The sequence below is a fragment of the Aotus nancymaae genome, unplaced genomic scaffold (genome assembly GCF_030222135.1).
Source record: "Aotus nancymaae isolate 86718 unplaced genomic scaffold, 86718_ANA_hifiasm-v0.15.2.pri h1tg000007l, whole genome shotgun sequence".
Classification (NCBI taxonomy): domain Eukaryota; kingdom Metazoa; phylum Chordata; class Mammalia; order Primates; family Aotidae; genus Aotus; species Aotus nancymaae.
Genome location: NW_026988418.1, coordinates 10,252,734 through 10,260,609, shown reverse-complemented (window position 1 = coordinate 10,260,609; position 7,876 = coordinate 10,252,734). Strand labels below are relative to the sequence as shown.

Sequence of the window (7,876 nt, the reverse complement as noted above, 5' to 3'; positions counted from 1 at the left end):
AATGATTCTCCTGCCTCAGCCTTCCAAGTAGCTGGGATTACAGGCATGCACCACCACGCCCCGCTAATTTTGTATTTTTAGTAGAGGCGGGGTTTCACCATGTTGGCCAGACTGGTCTCTAACTTTTGACCTCAAGTGATCCACCCACCTTGGCCTCCCAAAGTGCTGGGTTTACAGGTGTGAGCCACTGCACTGGGCCCCAACTTGATTTTAAATGCAACATACCACTGTCTCACTACCAAAAATCTGCACACCTTAAAAACCCTAAAGTCAGGAATAGTATCAACATGTCATTTATTTTTGTCATTTTAAACTAAAAGTATAGCTGCAAGCAAGTTTGCTCTAGGACAAACTTTAGCTTGGGAAGCATCAACTGTCTGCACTAAGGGACTGATCTATTTCCAGGGGAACATCCATGGAAGGTCAGCTTAATACCTAATTTCAAGTTGTTTGCTACTTGTAACTCAATCCAGTATCTAGTTATAACAAAGAGTCAAACAATGCTTTAAATCTGGTATACATTCATGGATTTTTTTCCTCTTTTAAAAGGAAAAGGAAGGATAGGGTAAAGGTAAATGTGACATATGTTCTGCTTAGAAAAAGTAATGCCTTATAAAATTTTAACTAATTCAACAATTTAGGGTGGCCGGCTGCAGTAAACCTTTTATTTCTTAAAAATGCTGCTTCTGCCAACAGAATTTCATGTTCTCTTCTTTACAGACAGGAACTCCTTGACAGTAATTCCATTTGCCCTCTGGCCAGTTCCTACATCTCCATTTCATGATGATTTTTTGGTTAACAATTCTATATATTCATCAGTGATGTTCCCATCAAACATTTGGAATTTCCCTCCCTTTTCAGCTTCTAATACAGCAGGAGATTTAGAAAATTTTTGCACCAAATCCTTCACAGTGAAGATGCTGTACAGCTGCTCTACAGTTGTGTCAAACTGTTCCCTCATGGGAAGAGTCATAGTGGGAATTCTTACACCCAGTGCCACTCGAGATGAGGCCTGAACCTGCAAGATATTCTCCCTCCGTTTTATGTCAACAGTCAATTCCTAGGTTGCCATAGTTTTCGTTGGTAAAGCCATTCCCATTGTAAATTTTGTTTTAAGTGCCTTCCAGTAATCTCCAAGGACCTCCTCCCTAACCTGGGCAGTGCCTACCGTTTTCATAAGATCCTGCAGTGTATCCCCATCTCCTTTCTTTTTACTCACGTTCACCTCAGTATCGTCTACTTTATTGTCTTCAGAAAGATTAGATATTTCAATCAATCCCTTGTGCTTCACATCAGATTCTTTAATGATACCTTTCTAGCCCAGTTTGATGTTCCACTAATAGAAAAAAATCAGCTTTCCTTTGCAGCTGCTGCAAGAAGCCTCACCTCCTACCTGCTTCAGCTCGCTGATTTCTCAGCGGCCAGCTTCATTCTCCACAACGATGCCCACCAGGAGCTCCTGGAGCTTCCCTTTGGACCAGCTGGTGGCATTCACTCAGTGCCAGCTGTTCAGGCTGGTCTTGTCCTCCCACTCCTCCATGATCCAGCGTGGGTTCCGCAGCCCCACTTGACCATGGCTATGCAGGCTGGCCAATCATATAACAATTGCTGGTGGAATTATAAATTGGCACAACCAATTACCAATTGAGTCAATCATACAACAATTGTTGGTGAGATTGTAAATTGGCCCAACCCTTTTGAATCCAGATTTTAGGACATTATGCAAACAACTGGCCTGTACTTCCAAGAATATCCTAAAAGAAAAAATTTACATAGGTTAATAACAGGCTAGAGAACTGTTCCAGATTAAAGGAGAAAAAAGAGACAAGGCAGCAAACACAATCTGAGATCTTTAATTGGATCCTGATCTGTTAAATAATGAGCTGTGAAGGACATCAGAGGGATGGGTAGAGAGTTTTTAATATGGATCATATATTAGATAATAACAATGTATCAGTATTAAATCTCCTCAGTGTGGTAATTATGTTGTATTCATTCAGAAGGATGTCCTTATTTGGCAGGGGGAAATGTCATAATTTAGGAGAAAATTAATCTCAAAGAGGTTAGAATAAAAACATATTAATACTTACATAAACATAGACAGCTGGGGCAAATGTGGCAAGAGTAATAGGTATTGATTTACTGCTCTTGTGAATATTCTGTAGCCCTGACAATTTCTACAAAATAAACAGTTCAGAAAAAACTTTACTGAAAGATATTAAAGAAGATCTAAACAAATGAAGGCAACATTTATCTCATGTTCCTAAATAGAAATACTCAATATAGTTAAAAGATTAATTTTAGATTGACCACAACTCCAATTAAAGTCTCCACAGGCTTTTTAAAAAGAAACTTGACAAATGTATTGTAAATTAATATGGAAGAGGAAAGGACCAAGAATATCCCAGGCATTTCTGAAGAAGAAAAATAGGGAGAAGGGACTCGTCTTACCAGCTATCAGAACATATTATGAAATCATAGTATGGAACCAAAAGAGAGCCTGCATAGCCAAGTCAATTCTAAGCAAAAAGAACAAAGCGGGAGGCATCACACTACCGGACTTCAAACTATACTACAAGGCTACAGTAATCAAAACAGCATGATACTGGTACCAAAACAGAGATATAGACCAATGGAACAGAACAGAGGACTCGGAGGCAACACAACATATCTACAACCATCCGATCTTTGACAAACCTTACAAAAACAAGAAATAGGGAAAGGATTCCCTGTTTAATAAGTGGTGTTGGGAAAACTGGCTAGCCATATGCAGAAAGCAGAAACTGGACCCCTTCCTGACACCTTACACTAAAATTAACTCCAGATGGATTAAAGACTTAAACATAAGACCTAACACCATAAAAACTATAGAAGAAAATCTAGGCAAAACCATTCAGGACATAGGCGTAGGCAAGGACTTCATGACCAAAACACCAAAAGCATTGGCAACAAAAGCCAAAATAGACAAATGGGACCTAATCAAACTCCACAGCTTCTGCACGGCAAAAGAAACAGTCATTAGAGTGAATCGGCAACCAACAGAATGGGAAAAAAATTTTGCAGCTTACCCATCTGACAAAGGGCTGATACCAGAATTTACAACGAACTAAAACAGATTTACAAGAAAAAAACAAATAAGCCCATTCAAAAGTGGGCGAAGGATATGAACAGATACTTTACAAAAGAAGACATACATGAGGCCAACAAGCATATGAAAAAATGCTCATCATCACTGGTCATTAGAGAAATGCAAATCAAAACCCCATTGAGATACCATCTCACGCCAGTTAGAATGGCAATCATTAAAAAATCTGGAGACAACAGATGCTGGAGAGGATGTGGAGAAATAGGAACACTCTTACACTGTTGGTGGGAGTGTAAATTAGTTCAACCATTGTGGAAAACAGTGTGGCAATTCCTCAAGGACCTAGAAATAGAAATTCCATTTGACCCAGCAATCCCATTACTGGGTATATATCCAAAGGATTATAAATCATTCTACTATAAAGACACATACACACGAATGTTCATAGCAGCACAGTTTACGATAGCAAAGACCTGGAACCAACCCAAATGCCCATCAATGATAGACTGGACAGGGAAAATGTGGCATATATACACCATGGAATATTATGCAGCCATCAAGAACGATGAGTTCGCATCCTTTGTAGGGACATGGATGAACCTGGAAGTCATCATTCTCAGCAAACTGACACAAGAACACAAAATCAAACACTGCATGTTCTCACTCATAGGCGGGTGTTGAACAATGGGAACACATGGACACAGGGAGGGGAGCACTACACACTGGGGTCTGTTGGGGGGAAATAGGGGAGGGACAGCGGGGGGTGGGAGGTTGGGGAGGGATAGCATGGGGAGAAATGCCACATATAGGTGAAGGAGAGGAAGGCAGCAAATCACACTGCCACGTGTGCATCTATGCAACAATCTTGCATGTTCTTCATATGTACCCCAAAACCTAAAATGCAATAAAAAAAAAGTAAAAACTAAAAAAAAAAAGAAATCATGGTAAGACAGTATGGTAGTCTTAACTACTATCACAAGTAATTTTGAAGTGAAATTTCTGGGTTGTAGAGTATGTGAAAATTCAACTTTCAAAAGTTGAAAATAGACCTACCACACAATATTATAGAAATGGAAAAGATGAAATTGGATTCCTATTTTTCCCTATACACAAAAAATCCACTCAAGATGGACTAAAAACCTAAAGGGAAAATAAAAAACTTCAAAGCTTTTAATATAAAATGCAGGTTAATGTCTTTATCACTTTGATCTAAGGGAACAATTCCTTTAAAAATCTACCCAAAAAGGAACTAATCATATGAGAAAAGATTAATAAACTGAACTATATTAAAATAATTACTTCTGTTGATGGAAGACATTTTAAAGAAAGAAAACAGATAATTTACAAAATGGGAGAAAATAGTTGTAACAAATAACCAGCAAAGGATTTATATCAAAAACTATAGAGGCTGAGTGTGGTGGCTCATGCCCATAATCCCAGCACTTTGGGAGGCCAAGGCAGGAGAATCACCTGAGGTCAGGAGTTCAAGACCAGTCTGGCCAACATAGTGAAACCCTGTCTCTACTAAAAATACAAAATTAGTGGAGTGTGGTGGCACATACCTATAATCCCTAATACTTGGGAGGCTGAGGCAGGAGAATTGCTTGAACATGGGAGGCAGAGGTTGCAGTGAGCCAGGACCGTGCCATTGCACTCCAGCCTGGGCAACAGAGTGAGACTCCACATCAAAAAAAAAAAACTTATAAAATGCCTCAGACATTCAGAATAGGAAAAATGAACAAAAATCATGATTAGATATTTCACAGGAAAGGGAATCTTATCCTCAATAAACATTGGCTCAATCTCATTACTAATAAGGGAAGATAAAGACAAACATGAAATTCAAGTTACTCCCATTCAATTGGCAAAAGTTAAGAAGTCTGGCAACAGAAAGTATTAGAGAGAATGAGGGTCAACCATTCTATTTTACATTGTTGGTGGGAGTGTAATTTGACACAACCTTTGTGGAAAAAAAAAGGGATTATCTTGTAAAGTTGAATTTTCACATACTCTACAACCCAGAAATTTAACTTCAAAATACGTGTGTGCATGTGTATGTGTGTGTGTGTATGTATAAAAAGACATGCACCAGGAGACATGTACAACAATATTTTCAACAGTACTATTTGTAGTAGCAAAGTAATGGCAACTCTAATGTTCATTTACAGGAAAATGGATAAATAAATTGTAATATATTTGCACAAAAGAATATTTTGTGTATACCAGCAAAAGTGAATGAATTGTAGCCTGTATAACAATTTGAACAAATCCAGTAACATCATGGTGAAAGAGAAAAGCAAGCCGCAGAAGATTCTGTACAACATGATACCCTTTTTTATAAATTTTAATAAAAACTAAAAATATAGATCAGGTATATATTTTTAATCAAAAATATGATGATATAAATTTCAGGATGATGTTTACCTGGGAATGGAAAAGGGTGATGAATGCCTAAATGTAAATTATTGTTGTTGATGTTACTTCTTGGATTGAGTTGGGTTGTGAGTTGGACTGTGGGTGTGGGTGTGGAGAGAAGGAAGAGAAAGAGGAAGAGAGGAAAAAGGAAGAAAGAAGGGAGGGAGGAAAAAGAAAGGAGGAATGAAGGTAAAGAGGTCTATGCAAGAACCAAGGATGACAGTGTCAAGAGCCAAGATTATAAATCAGCTGATTTTTTGCATAGTGTCAAGGAAAAGAGGAGGAAGAAAAGGAAGAGACACTTAAGCAGCCTAAGAGAAATTAGGGAAGGCTTTCTGGAACCAGGTACAGGCATATCTTGTTTTACTGTGCTTCACTTTACTGCACTCCATAGACACTAAGTATTTTTTTTAATCGAAGGTTTGTGGCAACCCTGCAACAAGCAAGTCCACCTGTGCCATTTTTTCAACAAAATGTGCTCATTGTGTATCTCTGTGTCACATTTCTGTAATTTTGCAATATTTCAAACTTTTTTATTATCATATCTGTTAATGGTGATCTGTGATCAGTGATCTTTGATGCTACCACTGTAATTGTTTTAGGGAGCCATCAACCACACCCATATAAGATGGCAAACTTAATCGATAAATATTGTGTGTGTTCTCACCACTCCACTGACTAGCCACACATCTCTCTCCTCCTCCTTGAGCCTCTCTATTCCCTGAACACAATAATATTGAAATTAGACCAATTAATAATCCTAGGCCAGATACGGTGGCTCACACCAGTAACCCCAGCACTTTGGGAGGCCAAGGCAGGTGGATCACTTGAGGTTAGGAGTTCAAGACCAGCCTGGCCAACATGGTGAAACCCCATCTCTACTAATAAATATAAAAATTAGCTGGGCATGGTGGTACACACCTGTAATCCCAGCTACTGGGGAGGCTGAGGCACAAGAATCGCTTGAACTCAGGAGGCAGATGTTGCAGTGAGCCGAGATCATGCCACTGCACTCCAGCCTGGGCAACAGAGTGAAACTGTGTCTCAAAAAATAATAATAATAATCCTACATAGGCAATAATCTTTGCCTATCTTGGCCTCTAAGTGTTCAAGTGAAAGAGTCAGAGTCACATATCTCTCACTTTAAATCAAAAGCTATAAATGATTAAGCTTAGTGAGGAAGGCATGTTGAAAGCCAAGAGAGGCAAAAAGCTAGGCCTCTTGCACCAAACAGCCGAGTTATGAGTGCAACCCCGTTCTTGAAGGAAATTAAAAGTGCTAATTCAGTGAAAACACAAATGTTAGGTGTAAGGCCGGTTGCCTCGCTGGGAGCACGGATGCACACAACCCCACCCACCTCTTTTTTTTCAAAAGCCCGGGCTGCTTCTTCCATGCTCGCACAGCCAAGTCTTAACAGCCAATAACAGCCAAGTCTTAACAGCCAATAACAGCCAAGTATTAACAGCCAACAACAGCCAAGTCTTAACAGTCAATAACAGCCAAGTCTTAACAGCCAATAACAGCCAAATCTTAACAGCCAATAGCAGTCCTGCTCTCCCCTCCCTATAAAAACCCCACATCTGAGAGGAGTCCGTGTGACTTCTCCGGCCCCTCCTGTCGGACCACAGAACCTCGCCCAGGAGCCTGAATAAATCCTTCGCATTGGATTTTCCTGTGCTGGCCTCAGTTTCTTTACTTTAAACGCGGCAAGAACCTTACATTAGGAAGTGAAAATTGCCTTATTGCTGTTATGGAGAAAGTTTTAGTAGTCTGGATAGATCAAACCAGCCACAACATTCCCTAAAGCAAAAGCCTAATCCAGAGCAAGGCCCTAACTCTCTTCCATTTCATGAAGGCCGAGAGAGGTGAGGAGGCTGCAGAAGCCACGTTTGAAGCTAACAGAAGTTGGTTTATGAGGTTTAAGGAAAGAAGCCATCTCCATAACATAAAAATACAAGGTGAAGCAGCAAGTGCTGAAGTAGAAACTGCAGCAAGTTATCCAGAAGATCTAGATAATTGTTAAAGGTGATGATACTTAAAACAGATTTTTCAGTATAGATAAAACAGCCTTCTATTGGAAAAACATGTCATCTAGGACTTTCCTAGCTAGAGAGGAGAAGCAATGCCTGGATTCAAAGCTTCAAAGGACAAATTGGCTCTCTTGTTAAGGGCTAATGGAGCTGGTAACTCTAAAGTTGAAGCAAATGCTCATTTGCCATTTCAAAAATCCTAGGGCTAAATTTATGCTAAATCTACTCTGCATGTGATCTATTAATGAAACAACAAAGCCTGGATGACAGTACATCTGCTTACAGCATGATTTAAGTCCACTGTTGAGATCTACTACTCACTGGAAGAAAGATTCCTTTCAAGATA

The 7,876-nt window shown here is 39.4% G+C and overlaps 1 pseudogene; it reads right to left on the bottom strand.

The window, feature by feature from the left end:
* Positions 1-629: 629 nt before the first annotated feature.
* LOC110568810 (activator of 90 kDa heat shock protein ATPase homolog 2-like) lies at positions 630-1,575 on the bottom strand (annotated as a pseudogene).
* Between the last annotated feature and the right edge of the window lie 6,301 nt (positions 1,576-7,876).